Below are 24,424 nucleotides of genomic sequence, written 5' to 3'. Positions count from 1 at the left end.
GATAAATTGTATTACACACTAGTTAATAAAGCCTTTTGCTTTGTTCATGTAAGTTTGATTTACATTAATGGTTGCAACTTTAGTAATAAAATGACAATGTGGTGCAAATCTTCAAGCACTTATCAATCCATTTGTCCTACACTTCTTCATTGGGCTATGGGAATGGTATGCAGTGGAAAACAATCTTAATTATTCTGCATTATTAAGCCAGTCTTTGTTATTCTTTCGGATTCTGCAAACCCATCTTGAATTTGCAAGATGACCTACCAACTGTACACAGATAAATAAGGAACCACAGAAAAGGCAGGGAAAGCCAGGAATAAACTGAGGCAATCATACCAAGCAGCAAAGCATGCTGGATCAGACACAACTTTGCAGAAGGATCAAATTAGACTCTTCGTCAAACAGCACAAAAGCTATAATTTGGCTCCAGTTTGAACGTAGCTAAACTGGATAGAGACGGTAATTAAACAGGACAAAACTGATGGTCCTCTGCTTTTGGAAGCAACCAGCAAGATGCCATATATAGGTAGATTTTAAACTTGGATTTGTCATTTAGAATTGCAACCCTGTGTGCGATTCCCTGATTATCAGCATCCTGAAACGGCACATAGCGAAAGGCAAAACTCATTACCACAATACACATTTTTTTTTTGGTTACGTTTACCTATTAAAAAATACATTCTGTCAGTCTGTGACAAGTGTGCTCACAACAGACCGTGGAAAATCGGTCTGGTACAATACCATCTGTCAAAGACATCTGTCATTTCAGCTCCGGCTCAACAACAGGCACAACAGTACGGTCCAAGTGTAGTTAAAACAAAGGAAAAGCGCAACGCGCTCACACGCTATCCAGGACGCTTTCACCTCGCGGTCCTAAAGCGGCATCCCACCCCAGGCCGGCCCGAAGCAGTTCACACTCTCAGAGATCACGGAAAGTAATTATAACATAAATTAATCCCCATTTTCCCAGACGAGACGGGCCCCGGTGACAGCTTTACACAGCCCGTAGTCCTCCAGCCCAGTCTCACTACGGCGGGCTGTTAGAAACATTAGCCGTGCGGAAAACACGGCCCGTTGGCCCGGACGCTACGCACGCCGTCCCTGGACAGAGTCGTACCTGTGACATAGCAACAGCAACACGATAACACCCGTTTACGAAAACAGGATGAGTACCAAAAAGTCGTTCATATAATTGGTTGATTTGAGGTGCCGGTTATACAGTGCGTGAAATGCAGTGTGTTGAAAATTAAAACAAACGTTTTCCGCTGGCTTATGCAGAAGTGAATTCACAGATCTAGGAATTGTGCAAATATAAAAACAGTCAATGTAGTACAGGCTCATTTTACAGCCGTTTGTTGTCTTGTTCGGTACGTGCGTATATCTTTCGGTTAGGACAAATCCTTCAGTTTCCTCTGTTATGATCTAATGTGGAAGCCTTGGCCCAACTATTTTTTTTTTTTAGGTTCAAGCCAGAGGGGCAGAGGTGGGCCTTCGACGGTGGATAAATCTAGTTGGTCCAAACAGCCTAGCAACAAAGTTTGAAGAACCAATGAGGGTGCGTGTACACTCTGGCAGGAGTCCCAAAAAACAACCAGGCTGAAGCGCCAATGTTTTTTCTGCCAAGGAAGCAAACAAGGACTGCTGTTCAAACTACCCCCCAAAGATTACACTGTTTCTAGAAAGTGGAACGAATGGAAGTTCAAGATGAACACGTCTAAATGTAAACCCGTTTGTTGGTTTGTTTACCGTCTGCAGACAATCCAAACATCCAAGTTAAATCAAGGACAATTACATCGGAGACCTCAAAGTGAATAACGCCAGCGTGTTGCATTTCGATAACCCTTTGACCAGCATATTATTTTAAGATTTTATGACCGCTTTTCAAATTGACCACACAAAATTATAGTCATAGGAAAATGTACGCTTCGTGTGTCGTCTCCCAAAGGACTAGCCTTTTATCCATGAATGATAAACCTGTGTGAAGCATCTCATTTTAGAGCCTGAGGTAAGTGAGAGTTTGACACCTGTATGGGAAAGTGCCACCAGAACCATCAACAAAGGAATCAGAAATAAAAAGGGTTGTATATTTTAAACAACATTTTCTTGAATTTTATACAGCTAGAGGGTGAAGCTGACCCCACGCAACACCTGTGTATGCAAAGTTTGTCCAGGACTTTTGAAAACGTCGCATTATGTTTATTTCAGCTTCACGGTTTAGTCTCAGGAAATTAGATAAAGCATGCAGTATCAAGATTTTTTCATTTTTTTTTAAAGGTTACAGGTTCTTAAGAGAAGTCCAGCACTGAACGGGGCGGAAAAAGAGCCCAAGCACACTAATATGAAGGTTAAAGCGACGCGAACAGGAGAGGGGCCCTCTGAAGTCCGGCGCGCTGGACGAGAGCTCATCCTTTCTCATTAACTCCACGCGCTCGCATTATTAGCTCCATTACTCAGCAGTGCCGCTTGACACCCGGTACCTGACGACAGGGTCCAGCAAACTCCAGGCTAATAGAAAACCTTGAGAGAGTCAGGCAGCCCACTCTCACTCACAGCCTTCTGGGGGTTTAGAATTAAGTGGCAGAGTTCACAGTGACGGCTCCTCTCGACAGTATTTGTGTTATGCATTATGATATGGAGTACGGTCAGGCCTCTAGAACAGGAGGTTTTATGTGCGGTAGAGACAGAGCCACTGCCATCCTGCCACTGATGTCCAAATGGATTTCAAGGGAATGATTTAGATAAAAAATTAAAAAAAGATTTAAAAAAAAAAAAAGGAAAATGTTATTCCTGGGGCTTTTAAAAAAGAATAAAGCATTCTGATCGGTGTAAAGCATAACGACTCCTAATTTTCCTGGATTTAGTTTGCGGTCACTTCTTGTACATATCGTACATACCCTGGATATGAAGCAGGAATACTTTGAGCTCAGTAATAAAATTAGGCTCCACTGGATATAAAATAATTATACTGGCCAATTACCAGCACTCGGGAGTCATATAAATATAAACATATAATCTGGCATGTGCTGCTATGTTTGTGTTTAAACTTCACACTGTGACCTACAGGTACAAGACTAGGGTCAGATGGTGAGCTGCCTAAACTAGAGGTCATTCAGCAGAAAAGGTAAAATGTTTTACGAGGTAAAATGTCCTGATTAAGGAGACACTAGTCTATCCAAAGGGAAATGGGCTGTGGGCAAATTTTAAAACAATTAAATAAAATAAATAAAAAACAAAGGTCTGCCTTGGATTTCTAATGGGAGTAGCCTCCCAACAAGCAATACAGACCAAAGATGTTTTGAAGATATGCCCATAATGTATGACTGGGTTTTATTTTCTTTACTTTTAAAATAATATTTACAAGAACAAATGCTATTTGTAAGTCTCTTGGGGAGATGCATCTTCAGGGAAAACATAATTAGTCCTTCAGAAAATATTATGAATCAGTTGCTTTAATTAAACTGTCTCGTCTGTTTTTTCCCCCCCTCCTCTCCCTTGTCTCTGTTGTGACACAACTGAGAGTGGATTTTAATCTTGAACCCAGTGACACCTTAATAATTTATTACACAGCATGTTATCCTTCTTATCAAGGGATTAAATGAAAATTGGTCCATAGGGGAGTTGGGGAGTAATCAGTAACAGGATTTACCGTCTTCTGAGTATATCAAAGCCGTGCTTTATGTAAAACACTCAGCACTTCGCAAAATTAAAACGGGGGCCAACAGGTGGGTTTTCCCTCTCGTTCTGCCCTGGCAGACACTGATTAGGCCCTGGCTGCGACAGGCATCATCAACCTGCACCTTCAATTAGGAGAGAGGGGAGCGGACATTTTAGCCGGCGGAGAGTGGAGTGCATCGCGGTGCTGTGTGGGTCAGTTCTGTTATTAAAACCCTCCGACTCCCGGTGAAAAACAAGGGCTCCCGCGCCACAGACGCACAGCACAGCACAGCAAGATCAAGCACCCGGCTCTTTAGTCCGTACAACTGCACTAATTGCTTGTTGTAAGTCTTGTGTGTGCAGAACTCTGCAGGTTAATGAAGTGTGTGTGAACGCAGGCCTTTTTTAGACTGCAGATGGTTTAGATCTTTGTGTCAACGTGCTTAAATTTTGTTGTTTAGCTTCAAGGATTCAGGTAAGGGTAGCTGCATTTTCCTATCAACTGACAAGGGGCCTTGATTGGCATAACAACAGAAATATTCAGAACTCAAGCAGTATATAGTATTACAAGCTGTTAAATGAAGTTATGAAAACACCACCATTTCCTGTCGATACTTTTCAAGAAGGTGCAAAGTAACATTGGATATTCACAGTGACTCTGTAGCTTGTGTCTTCAATAACGAGCGAATGGCTTTGGCTTTGAACCAATTCAACTTCTGAACTCAAGACAGTGTTTATTGTAAGCTTGGTGGTGACTAAGCTCACTGAGGCTTCAAAGAAATTCACTCAAAACAGAACTGGAGTTTCCAAGGAAAGTAACGTAGCATCGAACAACTCCACACAGGAAGTGCAATGTGTCTCAGTACTGTTGCACTAAGAATATACAGTAATACAGCAAAACAGTATGTGTATTGTAAGTTGCTCAGGCCAAATAATGCCTCCTAACATAAAAAGCAATAATAAAGTCCTTTTGTCTCTTAACACGAGAGCGAAACATTTAAACAAGCTACTTGAAGCAAAGATGATTCTTCATGAGCTGAAAAAAAGAAAGAAAAAAAAAAAAAACATGCTGAGAAGCATGATGCAACACTTCACCAAAAGAAGAAGAAAAAAAAAAAAAAGAGAAGAAGAGTTGAGAAAACGGGCAGAATAGCGGTGTAGATTCCTGAACAGGAAACCCGCGTGTGAATGAGTGGAGCGGCCCGACTACGGTTCTGAATCAGTGCGGTTCGGCCCACACCGAGCGCAGCGCCGGCGCGCCGAGGAAGAGGAAGAGCAGAGCGAGTGATGTGGCGGAGGAGTGCGGAGAAGGGAGGATGTGATTTCATTTCTCCCCCAGGCGGCACCGGTAGCGCTGATGGCGGTTGGGGTTCCCCGCGCAAAACTTTGGGCGCAGTTTGTAGAATTTAGACAGAAAACCGCCACCCTTGCTACCCTGCGCTCCAACCACTGCGCTTACCAGAACACACAGATAAAGTTACCGGGTTCCCTCCAACATTTTAACAGAGAATGCTCTATCCCGTGTCTACTGAGAACTTAAATGCACCCCGGGGCGCTTTGTTTAGAGGAAATCGGCACGTACTCTGAAATAAGGGCATTACTTTGAACTATAGTTACATATGATTTGTTATTTAGCCGACGCTTTTATCCAAAGCAACTTGATTAGATTTAGAAGCAGGGGACACTCTCCCAGGAGCAATGCAGGGTTAAGGGCCTTGCTCAAGGGCCAACAACTGTGCAGATCTTATTGTGGCTACACCTGGGCTTGAACCAACAACCGTACGGGTCCCAGTCATGTACCTCAGCCGCTAGGCTACAGGCTGAACACAAGAGAACAGTTCCCACATCTGTCAGGTGGACTGTTGATTGGTTGGACATTTTTAACCAATGGGCTGTCAGCCCAGTCCTCAAACACTGCAAATATTTCAACAGCTCAGTTCCTCTTCCCTCTCGTGGTGGACATCATTCACAATATTGCCACCTGGATGGACAGGACATAGACGAGCTGCGCTTTCAGTTTTCCACTCGATGAACCTGATCCTGTCTGATTAATGCCTGACTCGCTGACTTCACTCTGACTTCACTCTGATCCCCCGTATTCCTCCCAGAAGCTGAGGGAGACAGCTCTGCTGGGAATAAGCTATTCATTTCACCCTTAGGTGACATGCTCAGAAACATGACTTGCTCAAATGAAGACTTAACATCACAGAATAAGGTCACAGCTATTTAGCTGAAGCTTTTATCCAAAGCGACATACAGTTGATTAGCCAGAGCAGGGGATAATCCTCCCCTGGAGCAATGCGGGGTTAAGGGCCTTGCCCAAGGGCCAGTCTGCTACACTGGGGCTTGAACCACCAACCTTCTGGGTCCCAGTCATGCACCTCAGCCACTAGGCTACATGCTGCCCATAGGTCTTTGCGCAAAACCTGTGAATTATTTATTTAGTATTTTCTTTTTTTTTTTTTTTTTTTTTTTACTTAAACCACTGGATAATGTATTCTCACATTCAACCATAGCAGTTTGTTTTTATCCAACACGCCATCACTAAATATTCTATTGCTGACACACCGGTCAATCTCAACCATTACCGCAAACCTATCACCTCTGTGCAGTTATAGGAAATGCATGAAGGTTGATGAGCACTATCTGGCAAAAAAGCCTCACATAAAATACACAGAAAATACAAGTGCTTCTGATCACACAGGATGTGTCTGCAACAGCTCTTCTGTGTCAAAACATTTTAAAAGGCCTTCTGCAAGTGGGGGAAAATATAGCATATAAATTGACCATAAATAACTATAAAAAAAACAAAAACAAATGTTAAGCTTCAAATCTAATGCAAAGCCTTGAAATAATGAGTTGACAACTGAAACGTGGAGGCAATGGAGGGAAATGCCATATGTTGAACGTGGTCAGATATCGTTGAGATATTCATGTTTCATATACGTCTTCCAATAATGTTTCATCACCGAGCACTCAACTGGAATAGACCGCTTTCTAAACAACCCTTTCACCTCCAGCTGCAGGCCTGCTTTTCGCGTACGACCGAGCTGCAAACACACATCAATGACCCAGCCAAATCACTTCAGTTTCTTTTTGATCTGGTGTTCTTTATATATAGAAGAAATGAATAATAAAAAAAGGGTTCACATAAAAGAAGCGCTTCTCTCTAAAAGAAAAACCTTTATCCATTTAAAGTACGACCAAATATTTAGAGGAACAAAAGTAAAGGATTAAACAGAGGCGTGATTATGTTGGTATATTACTCTGCGTTTCATAAGCTGTGTGTGTGCGCGTGTGTGCATGTGTGCATGTGTGTGTGTGTGTGTGTGTGTGCGTGCGCATGCTAGTTCACTTGTTCTAACCTGATTCATGTACGAGCGAGAAAGTGATGCATAGCCAAGCAGAGGTAGAAATGTGCTGAACATAGTTATTTATGTGCCACATATTTGTGTGGATGTGCTCATTAATATGTGTCTTCCGCAGAAGCCATTACCATGTGTTGTGGGGGAGCAGCCAGTGAGCACAGTGACCCCATCAGCCACCGTGTTCTGGCCCTCCCCACTGATCTCTTCCTGAAATAAATCCACACGCCAGGACTAATTACTCTTTACGTGACCATCCACAGCTGAGAAATATGCACTCTCGCTGGATCACCGGATCGCAGGAGTGGGGGGGGGGGGGACAATAAAACTATCTGCCAGCTGTAATTTACGGCTAATTTGCACCTTTCCCGTGCGAGGCGCAGAGGAGGCGAGGCGACCAGAATGAGAAGGCTCTGTGAGAGACAGGTGAGGGACACACACCTGTGGAAGATGAGTAGGTGCAGGAGGCTGGATCCACGTCACCCGCCCTGCGGCACCCTCTCCTTTGTAATCAGTGCGGCTTTGAAGCCCCCTCCACCATCCTGACCTGGGGATTAAGGCAGAGAAAGACATCCATTGTCTCGCCTGCCATCGGCCTCCAGTGAATTTAGTTGTTGCTGTTTTGCTGTTGGTGGTTACTGTTGTGTCACTGAGGGACTTAGCTGGGAATAAGAGAAGTTCAGTTTTATTAAAGCGGAGTTAGTTATCTGGTTGAAATGACACTGGTGCAATGTGTGATGAGCTTTGCTTGTCATAATGAAGGGAGTTCAACTATTATACAGACCTAAGAAACAGCATAACAGGGAGGCCAGGAGAGGACCAACCATGGACCCATATAAAAGCTGTGCAATGTTCAGATCGTGTTCATCTTTTAGAAAGTTTATAACAGGGTTAAGTGTTCAAGAGTGTTGAGAAATATGTTTTTGGTTGAGTGGCAAACCTTTTTTGGCTAAATTTGCAAGAGGAGCCAGCATACTACTGTTGGAATGCTGCAGTCAAGAGCGTCACTGAATGGGACAATAGAGATTTAGTAGTTCTAGAAAATAATAATAACAATGTGTTATTTAGCTGACACTTAACTCACAGTTGACACCTTAACCACTAGGCTACAGGCTAGCTAAAAATATGCTGAGGAAACGAACATTTACCATTTACATGAAGGACTTTCTTAAACCAGAGGTGATGATGGCCTCTGTGAAGTCAGAAGGTAGTCAAGCAGAGATCACGAAAATAAGAAACTGGTAGCAGATATGGAATAAGTAAAAAGATAAACTGTAAAGAGTCCAGGAGAGACAAGAGGGATCACGTGAGAATTAAGAGCGATGGGAGGGGAGTTGATACAGAAACTTGGAGGCCAAGAGATTTTGACTGCACAAACTAACAGGAGAATAAATGCAGTGCTACAAATGAACAGGTTGAGAAATACACTCAATATTTATGACATGATAGGAAGGGGAGAAATTAAAAAGCAGAATAAATACATGTCTTCAGGAGAAGACAAACGGTTGTAAGATACTGCGCAGTCCTAAAATTGGCAAGCTCCACCACAGTGGAACCAGAAAAAAAAAACAAAAAAAAAAAACATTGAAAAATACAGTCTGAACTGCACATCTTATACCTGGAAGAAATTACGCTGTGTTCAGGGTCCCATACCATTCACTGAGTCATTTTAGATGTTTTGTCCTTCTAACAGAGCTGGTAATTACATGCATGCATCGTCATAATGTGGAGGCGACATGGCTCAGGCAGTAAGAGCAGTTGTCTGGCAGTCGGAGAGTTGTGAGTGTGTGTATGAATGGGTGAATGGAGAAGCATCAATTGTACAGCGCTTTGGATAAAGGCGCTATATAAATGCCTGCCATTTACCAATTATAATGGGTATAATCATTTCTAGGAGTAGAGTTCTAAGTAGAGTTCTGAATATATGGTGCTGTATGTTAACCACTTATCCACATGTAATTTCTGTAAAATTAAATTAAAAAAAACACTTAAGGAATTAACACTCACTTGTCCCGTAAATTATATATTTCTTTTTACCTCATACTGCCTTTGTCCAACATCTGCATTATGAAGTGTTGCCATTAAAAAAAATAATAATAATAATTTAATGCCAATGGTATTGGGATATCAAAAGGCATATATTGCGGCAAACCACAAGTCTGGAAAAATGAATTCTTAAACAAACACAAAGCCCCAGTAACACATGATGCAACACGTAATCTTTCCCTGAAAGAGAAACTAGAAAAAAAAAAAAAAACAATCTTTCTACCAGATGAAGGGCAATAAATATTTTACTAGGACTAACCATTCAATTTAAGTCTCACAACTATATACTTGTGGCTTCATTCCAAACAGTTACTTACATATTATTTATGCTGCAGTATCTGGGTAACACGCACAGCTGCAAGCTTCTGTTTTCTTACAACGGTCCAATGACAAAGTTAATTGCCCATGTGTAATATACTAAATGTTTTAATTCACATATACTGTCCTGTATATTTAGTATATTCTTTTGGTACAAATGTACACAAAACTCCAGCACAATCTAAAATCCAGTCATCTCAAAAAGCCCCGGTGTAGCCATGATAATATCTACACAGCTGTTTGGTCCTCGAGCAGGGCCCTTATGCCCACATTGCTCCACGGGAGATTGTCCCTTGCTTAGTCTAATCAACTGTCGGCTGTCAGCTACATAACAAATTATTAAATTATTATTATTAAATCGCAATTTCACCTTCCTGACTGCAGGGAGAAGCAAGAGAATGGTGCGAAAAACAAAACGCGTCCAGTGAGCAGCAGTCCTGTGGACAGAAACGCCTGAATGAGAGGTCAGAGGAGAAGGGCCAGACTGGTCAGAGCTGACAGGAAGGTGACAGGAACATAAATAACCGCACAATACAACAGTGGTATGCAGAAGAGCATCTCTGAACACACAACGCTTCAAAACTCTAAGTGGATAGGCTACAGCAGCAGAAGACCAATGTTTAAAAAAAGTCTAATAAATACCTAATAAAGTGCTCACTGAGTATATTTTCCTGGCTTTCTCCAGCGGTTAAACAGGGCAATGTTATTACGGATCACTCTACAGCATGTCTGTGAATGAGTGAGAGAATGAGCAAAATACAATGGCTACTTCTACCTCATATAACACTTGTAATTGGATTTTTGTTTCTTTTGAAAGCATAAGCTTTTTTCAAACCATAATTTTAGCATATATGTACAAACTGAATCACATTTTTTCCATGTTCAAGGTCCAACTTATCTGCCCAACATCTTTATTTCCAACTCCCCTTGCTTTGTTTCATTCCTCTGTTTCTCTCCTTCCACTCTGTTTCCAGTCGTGTCTGAACACCGCGGGGAACTGTAAAAGGTATTGTCTAATGATAGGTGGATGTCTTGAGCAAAAGGTATTCTATTTTACCATCAGGAGGACGTTACGTAACCAGTATTTTACTGTGGCGGGGAAAACGTGCTACCTGTGAGCTGCGCTTCACGAGCCCATCTGGTTGGAGCATGCAAGCAGGTCAGCGGCCATCGAAGGCATTCGGCGATCACTCATTTTTATCACACTTCACGAGAAGCAGGTTTTTTTTTTTTTTTAACCTTTCAGTCACGCAAACAGAGGGAGTATGTGGACAGGCAGACACCTGAATGTACAGCGTAGGTGTGCGTGTGATAGTCGCTGCCCCTGCTGGCACACACTTCCCTCCCTCCACACAGATGTTTCCAATCTGTACTGTTGGTCTTTTTTTTTCTCTTTTTTTCTTCATGCGAGCACAGCGCTGCCCGCGGCAGACTGGGACCGGGGCCAATGCGGCGTGTGTCCTCATTAACCCTGCGCCTGCCGGAAGCGTGCTCGACGAGGAGATCGCTGTAAATCACAGAGAACCAAAAAGGGCAAGAAACGCGCACCGCCGAGAGGATACGGACACGCAATAATGCCGACTACATTATTCCTCCAGGTTTGGCCCGGTAAACCAACTCTCAACAGCTCATAGTTCTGGGTGACTAATTAAAGGAGGGTAGCGCGGGAGCTAGCGTAGCATGCTAGCTCGAAGGACGGCAGAGACATCCGATGCACAGTACACAACATGCGCAAATGCAGACACGAATATAAACAACAATGTAAACACTCTCAGAACAGAACCCCCTTAACCACAGCTCTCTGTTCAACCTTTCTGCTAACGATACTTAATAAAACAACTGACACTATCCACTATAATGTAATGCAGAGAAAACATTTTGATTCATAGCTTCCTTTGAGTTTAATCATTTAATGATGGTGCTTAACTTTTGGCTTCTATAAAATTAAAAACTGGTTCTTCATGGAAGACTGGTAAGACTGAACTGTAATGGAATTGTTGGCAGACTGTCAACTCGATCTGTAGGGCCCACACTTACTTTTAATTTATTTTTTTACTTTCATTGAATATACACAAACGCATTTGGCTTCACAAAAGTTATGTTGGCTTTCTTGCATCTAAACTGCAGAGTTCCACCTGCAGAGCTTTTGCACATTTGGAGCCAACATGGAGTCACTGTAATAGCACTTCCCCCAACTGAGCCGCAGCAGAAGGAGTGGAAACTGTGCCGCAGCAGATCCAAGTCAGAGCCCAAAGCCGCAGGCCTAACAGCAGGGACATTCGGACAACACGTTAAGTTCAGGAGGACAATTCAAAATGACGTCATAGTTAAATGAACGCATACACACTGCGTCATAGTGCACATTATGCCTGTATACATCATGCCTGCATACATTACATTACATTAATGCCATTTGGCAGACGCTCTTATCCACAGCAACGTACAGTTGATTAGACTAAGCAATGCAGGGTTAAGGGCCTTGCTCAAGGGCCCAACGGCTGTGCGGATCTTATTGTGGCTACACGGGGGATCGAACCACTAACCTTGAGGTTTCCAGTCACATACCTTAACCACTACACTACAGGCCGCTACATCACACCTGTATACATCATGCCTGTATACATGAAGACAGACAGACATAAAGTCCCCTCTACCAGTTAGCCATAGTGGAAATGCACCCACTTTTTTAAAATGAGACTTTGTTCCGACAGAACAAAAACGTATTACTACGACTTGTGTGGCAAATACAAGGAGAAGACAAACGGCATGAATCCCTTCATCTACAGCCAGGAGAGGTGAGTATAAACGACCAGCAGATGCGTTTAATAATGGTCAAAACCATAGCACATTCATATGGGGCTGGGGTTGAGAACGTATGTTTGTTCGTTCCAATGACAAGAATTAGCAGGTTAAGGAAACATTTTTTTCCCCTCCACACACCCATAAAGACATTTGACACGCCCCTTTACAACTGTAATTAATTAGAAAGTTCAACAAACCTTTTCCACAGCTGATGAAAAAAATAAACAAGCAAGAACATATTCTGGACTTGGACCCAGAACCACATAGCATAATATCTAACACATTGGGATGAGTCTCCTACAAAAAGTTTTGAAGGAAATCTCTCTTGTCATTATCGGTAAACATATTGAAAACAAAACCAAGCAGAAGTGCAGTGAAATGCAGATGAAACTATCCTCAGCTGCACAAGAGAAACAAATGGAAGACTCCCTCAATAAGTGCCACAGTACACACTTGTAATAACCCTTTGGCAACTCATAGAAGTGCGCACATAACCCTAAATAAAACAGGAAGAGCAGAGTGTGGAGAAGATTACACTTGTCTGTTTGAAGACTGCGTGCATGGCATGTTATTATTGGAGGAAAAGTAACAACTCCCCAATCCCACCTACAGTAGTGAAAGTAAATAAGCCTATTATTTTTAAAAGAAGTTAGGAAAATAAACTAACAGGTGTACAGTTTTAAAGACATTTCCATAGGCATGTATACATGTACAACCACATACATTTCCGTATCATATATCTAAACAGTTTTAAGGAGAGGGTGCTACTGCTCACTGCCGGAATACTGAAAGGAAATCCAGAAACGATACGGTCTTAATCTTACCTTCACATGTACACACTCATATTTATAAACACACACTGCGCCATCCTATCCGCAACACAGACTCTAGAACATTCCTACAATTAAAGGTTGTAAAATACTCCTTTAAGAAAACCCGAGAAGTTTTACAAAGCTTTCAGAGTGAGCTCATTGTGTGGCATTTTAAATGTAAAAATCTTTTATGAACTGGTCACGCCTGAGCGAGGAGGTTAGTTTAATGGAAAAGCAGCTCCACTTATATACATAATAATGTTGTGCCTGATGATGTCGGCTGGGTCAGAGGGGCTTTCTGAAGGAAAAACTGAAAAAGGAATTCCAGATAACCAAAATCCTAATCCTGCCCATTTTGGCATGGTAATTGTAAAAATGGGGCGAAGGAGGAATTTTACCTAAAATAAATAAATAAATCCGAAACCTAAAAACTGTTGGTGGTAATTTAAAAATCAGTATTTCTTTTCAGCGACACATTCTCTTCGCCGTACTTCTAGGGACAGAAAAACCTTGATCTTGGAGAGTAACATTTTTTGAGGGCCCTCTGATGTTCAAAGGATATTTGCAATTATGAAATACAGTGAGTCAATTCAGAAACTAGGATACTCTACATACTATAGGATTCATTCTTAAGGCGGGCTTTGCTGCAACTGTACACACTATGTGTAAGCCAAAAAAGGTTCCAACTCACATTTTTGACAAAAATCTATATATGTTGTTTATATGGCAATAAATGCATGTGAAGTTTTATCCAAAAATACTGTTTAAAATCGTATCTGCTAGGAGCCCATTCACTTTGGAATACTTGAAGCTCAATATCTCAAAACCATTCAGAACACAGAGATAGAAACCTCCATTTCTCTAAGTTCCAGGCTTTAGCCATTTAAAAAGTCAGTGGAAATAAAGAACGTACAGTAGTTCCCCGATTTCTCCTTCAAAGATTTTAAGAGGCAATGGCTAAGTGTGTACGCGGCACTTACCGTGCCACTTTTGATAAGTCTAGAGAAATGTATTCATTGTCTGGCATGTTATCCTGATAATCTGCGATTGCAGGTTCCTGCACCCTGCTCTCACCACAATGCCCTCACCACTGCAGGCCTGAAACAGCAGGCGTCTGATCACGTGTCAACCCGCTGGCCTGGAGCAGGGAGTCACAAATAACTGCTCTCCTGATTCAACAGAAAAACACGTTCAGCCATCGCAGCCCCGATGTGCACATGTAACGTACTTATGCTTCGTTCAAGGCGCATGACATTTTATTTTTTGTTGTAAATTCTGCTAACAAGCCAGACTTGGGATTCTTGGACCTGAAACAGCCGGACGGGTCCAGCAGGACTGTGCTTCTGAGTGCTGAACGGAAGCGAGGCAGTTAAGGTTACCCGTCCGAGCGCCGCAAATGGTTACGCGATAAAACTGACCAGATACTGCACTCCACAACAGCACTAGCAGCGCTGATCAGTGCGATGACAGACCAAGTGATTTCTCCTTACGCTGAAAGTCCCTCGGCCGTTGGCTGCCGTTGGCTAATAGCCACTGAGAGCATTTTTGAATGAAGCAAAAATCCTCAGGGAGCCCATTCCGGCCCCTGACTGAGGAACTCGGGGGGGCGTTTATGGTAAAATAATAAACAACAATGTGTCCCACAGATGGGACTTCGGCGTGAGTCACATCTCACTCACGCTCGGTCTTTGAGTGCGCCCGGCCGCGGGATCGAAGGCGTGTTACGTTAAAAAAAATAGCACACACTGTCGTTCCTCCACACCGGCTTTCATCTGATAAAGCTCATTGTGTGCGGCGTGTCTGCCGGAGGAAGCTCCATCTGGGTTAATATCAGCTGTACGATGAGGTGGTGCAGACGGCTTCCTGTCGTGGGAGGCTCTTTATCAGAGCACAGGCCGGTCGACGGAGCTGCCGCTACACCGGCTTTTTCCACGGGCCCTGAAACACAGCTTCACAGCAGAGAGAGAGAGGGAGAGAGAGAGAGAGAGGGGGAGAGAGAGAGAGAGCGAGAGAGAGCGAGAGAGCGAGAGAGCGAGAGAGAGAGAGAGAGAGAGAGAGAGAGAGAGAGAGAGAGAGAGAGAGAGAGAGAGAGAGAGAGAGAGAGAGAGAGAGATGCACAGTTTCTGCCAGGAGAAGAATCTCTGGGTGCAGCGGTATCAGTGATCGCTGTCCAAAGAACATAATTTTAGAGACGCCGCGCAAAGCTGATATTTTAAGACGTCGCCATCAGGGACCGTGTTATTTACTGAGGCACGGCTCCGTTCTCTCCTGGCCCGTTTCCTGTGACGAGCCAGAACGTAATGAGGTCTGTGAGGCAAACACGCAGTGGGTGACACAACGCACACCAGCCTGTAGGGGGCGGCCTGGAGCCTAGTGCCGAGGGTGCATGACTGGGACCCGGAAAGGTTGAAGGTTCAAGCCCCGGTGTAGCCACGATAAGATCCACACAGCTGTCGGGCCCTTGAGCAAGGCCCTTAACCCTGCGTTGCTCCAGGGGGGTCGTCCCCGTCTTAGTCTACACAGCTGCATGTCGCTTTGGATAAGAGCATCAGCTTTAAAATAAATTATTCTCCATACATATAAAACGAGTTACTGATTTTCCCAAGGTGGGATTTGAAGTAATGCTGTACCAGTCAGCTAAAGGCGAAATCGCCTCCAGCCGACGGGCAACAACATCATTTTCAGTTTTAATATGAGGGTTGCGCAGTCACAGTAACCTGCTACAAGGCCTTCACTTTAGCACTTCACTACAACTACACCGTCACTGACCACACAAACTGTATTTAACAGCATCTACCCCGGCCCCTCTCTCTCCCTCTCTCTCCTCTACACTCCTTCTCTCTCTCTCTCTCTCCCTCTCTCTCCTCTACATCCCTCCTCTCTCTCTCTCTCTCTCTCTCTCTCCTCTCTACCCCAGCTCTGCTCTCTCCAGTCCGCTGCTGAAAGAAACCTGGCACAGTTCTGCCTCTCCGAGAGGAAGCAGTTTGTCATTCTCAGAGCCCTCCTTCAGGGGAACATTTTTCTCCCCCTCGGTTTTTAAAGTGAGAGGAGGGGACGCCAGCTCAATTTGGGCCATGTAATGACAAAACAAATAAGCTGAAATAAAATAAAACAGGACATAATATAACTGAATTCACTCGATTTTCCCGCTGTAATTCTTCTGGCATGTCGAGAGATTCAATTTTTTGCCTTTTTTAACAGAAAGCATAATATTGTGACTATCAGACTATAGAGACCAGTGGGCAGCACATGCCTTTGATTGTAAGGGGAAAATGTAAATCTATAATGATCACTTAGGCATGCTAAGGCAGATAAATGTCCCGATTCGCCCGTGTTGACAGGAGCAGAAATAGTACAAAATAAAAAGGAAAGTGAAGAAAACCAAAATGACGTAATTTTACAACAAGACACTGAAAAACGTCAATGGGGGGAAAAAATAGTACAAAAAAACTTGGCAAAGAGCACAAATTTTGGCTGAGGTTCCTGGACTCAGGATGAGCAAGACAACCACAAAACATTGACACGGACACAGTAATGTTGACCAAACTGGCTGTGGTCATCCCAAGACTATTCAAAGCTGCCCATTTACATACCAAAGTCTAAATTAAGGTATTTTACTCATTTTAACAATGTCCATACCTTTAATATGATCAGTTTGAACTGCAGTATGCAAAATGTCAACTCAGCAGTTAAACACTCCAACAATTGACTCACACTGCAAAGAATAAAATCTTACTTTGGATTGTAGAAATACTGAAAAGTTTGGGTGAAATTATCCTCAAGGTTTCACATTTGAACTGTTAATCTCTAACTTCAAATACATTAACACACGAGTGCAATGCAGGGTTAAGGGCCTTGCTCAAGGGCCCAACAGCTGTGCGGATCCTATTGTGCCTACTGGATTAGAACTGGATTTACTGGATTAGAACCACCGACTTTGCGTGTCCCAGTCATTTACCTTAACCGCTACGCTACAGGCCGCCCAAGAACATTCTGGAATGGGAATACATCCACTCTGTAAACTGACCAACATCTGAGCTAATATATTAGTATAACTTCCTCTTCTATTCATAAACTGTTGATCACAAAAAGACACGTAGGGACATACATGCACTCAAGCTCCTAGAGACGAGTGCAGGTAATTGAAGTAGACACAATGTTTGGCTTTTAATGACTGAAATTTGGGAAGTGTCCAAGCACAATGTGAACAGCAGAGTCCCTCTAGGCTATGACAGCGCTCAGATTTCTCACTTCTGCCATCTTACATCTTCACTAGATTTTCCATCTTTCTACATGAAGTAAATTTGTTGTGGCAGTCAAACTTTACTGGGTTTAGCTCCTATTACACATATTCCTACAGTTTGCCCGGGGATTTTGGGTCCTGTCCAAACCAGATACAAGAAGCAGAACACATCACTTAGGGATGCCAAGTGCAGGCTACATAATATTAGTAAAGGATAGTAACTCTGGAGGAATTCTGTGCATATGCTTGATGGAGACAGCTTTGTGCGTCATACAAAGAGCAGGTGCTATAACACAAAACAAGATGTAAACGTGTGAGAGGTTGTTAGTCATCGTCATCCAATACCTGAGTGTGGGACAGGCAGGGATAACTGAAAAACACAGAACTGAGGTGTACTGTTACTGCACCACATATTCTGACATATCCAGTACCCCAGATGTTACGCAGGAGATATAAGATTATTATAGAAGTTGCTATTTGGAAGGGCCTTCTGGCTGTATATTTACCTACCTGTCACATTTACGAGGTGAACGCACAACGCCAAAGGAAAATTCCTCTAAAGGAAATCTAAAGAAAATACCAGGTCTCCAGAATAGTGCAGCTGAGGCCTTGCCCAAAGAAACAGAAGACGTCCACCCACGCACAGTCGGGCCGGTCAGTTTCGATACGGCTCCGATGCTTCTCTAAAGACTGTGTGGCATAGAAGCACTCATTTCACGTCTTTCAGAGACCAAGTAACGTCCAGTCGAAGATTATTCGGAGACGGACTTTAGGAAGCTCAGTAGCCATGACTCAGGCCAGCCCTGATTACAACCACAAAATGGAGGCTTAACCGTCAGAATACTCATTCTTTCCAAGAGGAAATCCGAACGAATGCTATAATGGGGAAAAAGCGTGCTTCTTTTTATGAGGATAGCAGATGGTGCTTTAGTAACTTCAGAAGAGACTAGCTTTTATACAGCATATTATGTCCTCCCCTGTTTGTTTAAAGTTTAGTGGTGTCTGGTGATAGCCATCTCCAGTCTGTTTAGTCCCTCCGCGAGCTTTGACACAATGAGCATAATAAACAGAGTTATTAGACAAACTGCTGGCGGCGCTCGCAAACGTTGCCGATAGCCTGTCAATGTGAAGACCAGCAGTATGTGGAAGATATTTAATGTCCACATCCATCTTAAGGAGTCTGCATCCTGACTTCAATCTACATTTATTATCAGCTTTGTCTCACAATGCAATTTAAGTGATGGTATATATTTCTTTCTTTCTTTTTATTTTTTTTTTCCTCCAAGGAGAGTTTGAAGAGTTCATCACCACAATGCATTTTTGGGCTTAGCTACCATTGAACTTTGCATTTATTTATTTATTTGGAAGTCAAAGTTAGGGACAGATGTAGAATTAATTACCGTGTGCCTCTTCAAAAATCCATGGAGAAATGAGTACAATTTATTTGTAAAATGTTTTTTTTTCTCCAAATACAATCAAATAAAAATCAGTATGCTGGTCTGCAGCCAGCACACATGTAGCATAATCACACAGCAGCCTGCAGGACCTCATCTGAGAACCCAGAAACGCACGACATGTGAATGCATGAGCTCTGCAATTACTGTACGGGAGATGCATTAGGATTCACTCGCCGCCGATAGGCTAGGGGCAGGAGAGCCCATATAATTCCCATGGAGATGTGGGCAGCGAGAAAAGGGGACCTTTACAAAAGTAAACAAATACATAATTGAGGAAACAAGGACCAAGAAGGCATCTAAAAAATGTGGATATTCTGAGGATGACTTGTCGAGGCCGAACAAAGAAGGCAGTGAGGCACAGTAGGCCCCGTCCAGAACGGCCCGGTGGAACAACAGCAGCCGCACAGAGGAGAATATGAAATGGTGGCCAAGGTATTTTCCCACGGGCCAGGAGAAAATGTTACCGGCTCTAAAAAGGCGAGCATTTCTCATGGAGCGGTTTGTGGAGGCAGTTGTGTCAACACTCTCAACTATTTGGTGAATATCAATTTTTAAAATCAAGATGAAAAGGTCTCCAGGTGCACGGGCATTTCAGTTTTCCATTCTTTTCGTTTTTAGTTTTAACGCAACACGACATTCACGGCCAGCCTAAATCGGCACAGTCACAGATAAACTCTCAAATCACATTCAACAACTCTGCTAAGATCAGAAAGGAAAAAAAGGACATCCTCAGCTCGACTGTATTCAGCCACTGAAACGCGTACGCAACCCACCCAACCGTCATCAGCAGAACGGCGTTCTGGATGTACACCTCCGCACAAGCTATGATAGATGACTTCTCCCACACTTCTCCCAGAAGGCCTTGCTGCAGCAAGGCTGCTGGCTTCTTAAATCTCCCATTGCTGTGACTGAGACCAGCCAGCTAAGCTGGGCTTTTTAATGAATATCCAGGTCCTACCTCGTGGGGACCTGGACATGAATTAGGCTGACCCTTTGGGCCTCAGACTGGCTGGTGTTCCCATTGCAAGGCCTCTGGAGCTACCGGCTGCTAACAGCTACAGTGATGTGGAAGGACAAACCAAACACAGCACAGCGTCAGGGCGCCAAGAATACAAAGATAAAAACATGACATGACAATAATCAACAATAGTTCTACCCTCCCCCCCCCCAACTTCCCCCAACTTCCCCTCACCCAATAAAACGTGTTATCTTGGTATGGTACCAGAGTACCCTCACACGCCCCGCTGTTCACACGGTTGCCTCTCATTGTGTGGTTAAGACGAGTCGACGCTTGCCTCAGGATGGACTGTTAAGGCAGAATCCTGTATCCATGTCACAGAAAGGAGGTGGGTAATGTTACACACACACACACACACACACAGACCTTTTACACAAACTCGACAAGTAGCAGCCCACGCCCATCTAGCTTGCCAATCATTGCTATAAATTAGGAATAAAAAAATAAAAAAATAAAAAATAGAAATAGTAACTTGATGACTTCATGTTGGTAAAGGGTACATATAATCTGGAGGTGGTCATTGAGAGTACATCTGTGGTAAATGTCTGACGCATATGTGGTAAATGTATGAAATGCATGTTTTTTCCTTATTTTTGAGTTAAAACACACCATAACTTTTAGAAGAGTTTTGATATCATCGAGGGACAGTTGCATGAAGTGTTGTTAAATTATAGCCTAATGGTAAAACAGTCCATATTTTTGCCCTGATTTGTTGCACCATATAGTTTTATTGAGGGTTCTCTCATATGTCGCTTACGAAATGTAAAAATTTGTCAGGCCAATAATGTTAATAACAGTACGAATAATCTTAATTACAACATCCACTCATAAAATAGCCCCCGTTTACAAGAGCCTCAAATCCACTGGAAAGAACAATGTTGTAAACTGACATATTGGAAAAACGGACTGATTTTAAAACAAGGAATGTCAGGCAAAGGTTCTTAACCTGTTGAAGGCCTGCCAGACACCATCTCAAATTTGGACACATATTTCACCGGGAGTGTTGGTTGACAGACGATGTTGAAAGACTATCCAACAGGGAACGGCAACATCTGTCTGACCGCAGTAACAGACCGGTCATTGAATATCACCTCTGGATATTAGCATCCCACAGCAAGCACACTACTGCTCAACATGATCTCATGAAAGGTGCTCCACGCCACTGTTGGGTAGAGCACAGCTGCCATTTTTCCATGACTTTTTCCTTGGCGAGGACATGAAAGGGTTAAGGTTACAATGTTAACCGAAAGAACATTTCACATGATTTAATTCCAGCATGTTGCGAGCAGAGGTGCAACAATCGAGCAAAAAAACGGAGTCATGTTAGGTGCGGATTTTAACTTCTCACAACGCCAATATTTAAATCCTTTTTTTAGCCAATAAGCCTCAAACAGATCCTTTATCCAGATGGGCCCATTCTAGCATGCACATACGGTGTGCTATGCACTGTTCCACACTCAGTGCTATGACACAATGGATAAACGATGCATAGAAGTCTTCACAATTATAGTGAAAATTGTAGTGAAAATATTCAGTGCATTGTGGTGTCTGCTTTGTGGTATTGTGCCATCAATTCCCAGCAGGAGGGTGGCTGATCTACCAAGATTTCTTTACTCTGTTAAATCTCCTCCTTACGGAGAAGGAGACTGCAGTGAGAGGAGTTTTAACACACACTCAAGTATTTAAACCCGTGTCTGAGGAGCACAAACAATGCTGAAACGATAAAGGCGTTTGTGACGGGCCAGCGTTTAATGATGACGTTATCGAGCGGGGAAATTAGACGCTTGTCAAATGCGGTTTTGAAGAAGAGTCGGGGAGCAGGAAAGAGTTTTTAAATGCATTCGTTTCCGAAATAAATGGGCGCCTTGTCATGCTGCGCTGGCCCAAAGCTCCTCTCGGAAAGGGTTCCAGTTGATCTGCCTCTTTTTTTACTTTCCTCCATATATTTCCCCAAGACTGTGCAAACGAGGACATCACCTTCAGGAACAGAAAAAAGGATGAATGAAAGCAGAGGGGAAAAACCAGACAATTTACTGAAAGGTTGTCTTGTCATGGAGCTAATTACAGATCATTGGATGCCTGGCATTCAGCAGCTGCTACTGACGAGCATGAGATATGATTTTGCGATGATTAGATTTTTTACTTGTGTTGTCTTTTGACTGTGTTCTGCAGCCTAGGGGGAATGTTTCAAAGGGATATTTGTTGAATAATTTTTTCCTGTGTGACAGATTAGATGATCTGTCAGTGAAAGGAAACAGTATGCGAGCACTGAGCTGTACAGTATGCGAGCACTGAGCTGTACAGTATGCGAGCACTGAGCTCTACAGTATGCGAGCACTGAGCTCTACAGTATGCGAGCACTGAGCTGTACAGTATGCGAGCACTGAGCTGTACAGTATGCGAGCACTGAGCTCTACAGTATGCGAGCACTGAGCTGTACAGTATGCGAGCACTGAGCTGTACAGTATGTGAGCACTGAGCTCTACAGTATGCGAGCACTGAGCTCTACAGTATGCGAGCACTGAGCTGTACAGTATGCGAGCACTGAGCTGTACAGTATGTGAGCACTGAGCTGTACAGTATGCGAGCGCTGATCTTTAAACAGGGGGGAAGGTGTGCCCGGACTCCGAGTTAGCCTGAAATGACACGGCTTCCTAATCGTGTTCTCAGATGTGTGCGCTCGGAATATTGGCTCTCGCGGACGTGCCCGTCTGAAACCGCCTCGTCTGGGCAGCCTGAGCCAGGCCAGGGGGATCACGCTGTGAACGGGCCCCCTTTCCAGCCCCGGAGAGCCGGGCAAGCCGGAGAGCCACGAGCCGCCGCAGAGCGGCCAAAACCGCCGGGCCTCCAGGGGAAAATGTTTTCACAATCCTGTAAGTGCCCATTAACATTCTATTCCCATTTCGGTCGGCCGCCGCAGCCGCCGCAGCGCGTAGAGCTCCTCTCGGTATTTCAGGGAGGCGCTCCCCGCACAGGGCAGCCGCGCGGTCCGCTGGAAAACTGCGCTCACGTCCGACGACTGCCGCAGAAGCGGGACTAGCCCGCTCACAAACAGAACGATAACAAACACTGGCCTTCTTGCATTCTTCGCCATATTGTATAGCCACTGTTCAGGATTTTTTTATTTTATTTATTTTTTTATCGTATCACTGCTTTGTACCTGTTATTTAATAACCCGACAGCATTTTGATTTTTATGTTGTTCCTGTACAATGTTCTGCCGCTGTAATGCGAGAATCACACAGCGGCGTTTGCGTCCACAGCGCCGGCTCTGGCTACGCCACAGCGTCTCGCTTTTTAAAGCCTGGAAACTCGGCAGCAAAAAGAGCCGAGAGCTTCGCGGAAGGCCTCCGCAGCGAGCGGGGAGAAACCACCGGAGAGGGGGGGAGAGACGCGGCACGTCGTATTAACCTCAATGTGTCAGGCGCTTTTGTGCAAACGCGACGGCTAACCGCTCCGGAGCGGGGCACTTGACTCCGGTTTCCAGGGTCCCTTTCCAGGGAGCGTGCCGAGGGCCCGCCTGGACCCGGGGCGGGCCGCGGCGTTACATCCGACGGGGGGCCGACGCCGCCGCGGAGATCACAGGAGATTTCGGTCTAATCCGCCAGCGCTTGAAAGCGGGGCTACAGCAGCCAAAGCAGCTTGACGCTTTCGGAAGCAGCCCACTTTTCACACCCACACCTACTTCCGAGAGAACGGTTCAGCTCAGCAGAGCAAACTCAGGGGGGGGGGATCTTGTGGTGTCACACCCACACTGAATACTTATTCACAGATCAAGTGATGCGGAGAGTCTGTTACTGCAGCTGCATGGACAAAGCCCGCTCCTCTTCGGCAAATTCACACACGCTTTTTCCCGTTTCTTATCTCATCACAGGCTGACTTTATTTTACACGCATCAGTAATGACCTACCCTGTGTCGGCATTCACTTTGTGGTCGTATTCAGGAGTATCATCAGACGGCCAGTGATGGTCACCAAGCTTTTTAAAATCGGACCACAAGAGGCTGAAGCAAATATTGTATAAAACACAGTGCATATGAACGGCAAATTTTAATCGCGCTGGTTTTTCCATCTACACTGAACGGGATATTGTCAAAACGTGATCAAACTCACACGCCATAGCTTTTCCCCTTTGAACAATCCACGGAGAGTTAGAGAGAATCAGACGCAGCATCCCTGCACCTCTGCCTTAACGCCGCGGGGAAGTGGGGAAAGGTCGTCACGGCGACAGTGACATGACTTGTTGGCAGATTTCAAACAGCCGATATGTGAAAAGGATGTGCAAGATAGAGGAAACTACGAATATGAATCATGAAAAATAACGCTTAATGATGAGCAAGCGAAAGAGGATCATAACCTTTTGGCCTCTTGATTTTAGAAAAGACAGATTTTAGAGGCGATAGATAACAGAAATTACAAAGCCACTTTGATGACAGGAGTGAACAGTGCTCTACTCATGTTAATGAAATTTTACATGCAATGTCACTTGTTTCTACAACATTTCAATGTTATGGTGGAGAATATGCAATATATAATACAACCTGAATAATATAATTGAATTGGAAAATACTGCAAATATAACTTTATGTTCATATAGTAAGAATAAAGCAAGATAATCATTCAGGTGGGAGATTTATACTAATATCAGTCAAATTCTATGCTACACTTTTCATACATTTATAATTACTGGGCTTTCCTTAATTAAAGA

The 24,424-nt window shown here is 43.7% G+C and overlaps 1 long non-coding RNA gene across 1 annotated transcript in view; it reads right to left on the bottom strand.

Moving 5' to 3' along the window:
* LOC133111646 (uncharacterized) overlaps positions 1-24,424 on the bottom strand; it is a 35,820-nt gene that overhangs the window by 1,276 nt on the left and 10,120 nt on the right. The window contains exon 2 of the long non-coding RNA XR_009705006.1: positions 7,464-7,569. This is a non-coding gene — a long non-coding RNA (uncharacterized LOC133111646). The remainder of the gene's footprint in view (positions 1-7,463; positions 7,570-24,424) is intronic.

Source organism: Conger conger, chromosome 15 (assembly GCF_963514075.1).
Source record: "Conger conger chromosome 15, fConCon1.1, whole genome shotgun sequence".
In the NCBI taxonomy this organism is placed as follows: domain Eukaryota; kingdom Metazoa; phylum Chordata; class Actinopteri; order Anguilliformes; family Congridae; genus Conger; species Conger conger.
The sequence above is the reverse complement of the archived record's forward strand: the minus strand, read 5'-3'. Positions and strand labels throughout refer to the sequence as shown.